This window comes from Cicer arietinum, chromosome 7 (assembly GCF_000331145.2).
Source record: "Cicer arietinum cultivar CDC Frontier isolate Library 1 chromosome 7, Cicar.CDCFrontier_v2.0, whole genome shotgun sequence".
Lineage (NCBI taxonomy): Eukaryota > Viridiplantae > Streptophyta > Magnoliopsida > Fabales > Fabaceae > Cicer > Cicer arietinum.
The window spans coordinates 52,112,957-52,114,804 of record NC_021166.2 but is presented as its reverse complement, the minus strand read 5'-3'; positions in this window follow the sequence as shown (position 1 = coordinate 52,114,804).

Here is a 1,848-nt window from a genome sequence, read left to right as displayed (position 1 = left end):
AACTGCTTTAAATGCTAAACCATTAAAAGTCAAAAAGCTATTTCAAAGAAGGATTATTTTTATTCTGAAATAATGTTTCAGTCAAAAAGCAAAGTCTCTCCAACAGCTCTTGTACCTTCATTCAGTACATCTACAACCTATAAATAGAAGGCCAATATCCCGACTCAAGGCAAGAAATTCAAGTGCTTCGAAATCCATAATCAATCATATACATACTTGAAATTCTGCAAAAACAGAGGCAATCTTACTCACTGATTTATGCGAAACAGTTGCTGGTTTTTACTTATAAAATAGTTTGTGCAATTGTCATTAGATCCTTTGTAAAGAATCAATTCTCAAACAAGAGTTGAGAAATTTCAGATTCTGTCAAAACAATCAAATTGTAAAAACTCAGACTATAAGAGTTTCTTTATAGTTTGTTTTAAGATTACTTCCTATCAAGGTTAGATAGGTGCTGGTATTGCTTTTTGGATAGAAAGCATTCGAGGTTGAAATAGATCAAGGTTGATCTAAGACTAGGTGTTGTAAGTTCAAGAAAGCTCTTTTACACTTAGTGGAAAATCTCACAGTGTGAGGACTAGACGTAACCCACGTTGGGTGAACCAAGATAAAATCCTTGTGTGATATTCTCTATCCTATCTCTCTATTTATCATACTGAATTAATTAAAACATAAACTGATTTTCTGTTTTCAACTAATCAAGGAACGTTCTCCGTTTTACTACTAAAACCAAGAACGTTCTCCGTTTTCTGTTTTCATAACCAAGATCAATCTTGAGTTATTTTCTTAAGTTTTAACAGGAATTTTTAAAAGGTACATTTACAATTCAAACCCCCCATTTCTTGTAAATCGACATTGTTACTTCAGTTTGATCCTCATCTATTGGAACTTCACCCTCTTCAAGTTTTTTGCTAAAATGTTAGCATTTTGATCATTTGTATTGCAGTGTTCCAGCGTTATCATGCCTTTCATTACTTGATCCATTATGAAATGAAATCTTGTTTCTATGTGATTGCTCCTTCCATGGACACTTGGATGTCTTGCTAGGTTTATGGCTGATTTATTGTCTATCTTCATCTTCACTACATTATTACTTGTCAGTCTCATTTCTGCCATTAATTCTGCCAGCCACACAGCTTGGCATGCTCCCATGGATGCAGCCACATATTCAGCTTCACAAGTAGACAATGGGACTATGTTTTGCTTCTTTGAACACCATGAGATTGGTGACTCATTTATCATGAAAACATAGCTAGAGGTGCTTTTTCTATCATCTTTATCTCTACACCAATCTGCATCAGTGAATCCAATCAAACCAGCTTCAACTCCAACCTGTTTCTTAGCATAGTGCAGTCCCAACTCACTTGTTTCCTTGATGTACCTCAAAATTCTTTTTAGCTGCCAAATAGTGAGATGTCCTAGGCTTTTCCATGTACCTACTAACCAATCCAACACTGTGAGCTATGTCTGGTTGTGTGTTGCACAAATATCTTAATGATCCTACCAATTGCTTGAATGTTCACTACAAGAAAAACACTATTTTGTGGCAAACTTTATAAATATTTTGTGGCCGAATAAAACCCTCACAAATTAGTGACCGAAAAAGCCCTCACAAATACCAAAATTGAAATCGGTCTTTATTTGTGGCTGAAAAAGCCCTCACAAAATTTTAAACATTTAACTGGATTTTGTGGCTGCCTAAGCCCTCACAAAATCACAACGTTGTGATTTTGTGAGGGTTTAGGCAGCCACCCGCCACAAAGGAACGCGCACGTGGCATTTGTGGCTGCAAAGGCCGCCACAAAGGAACGCGCACGTGGCATTTGTGGCTGCAAAGGCCGCCACAAA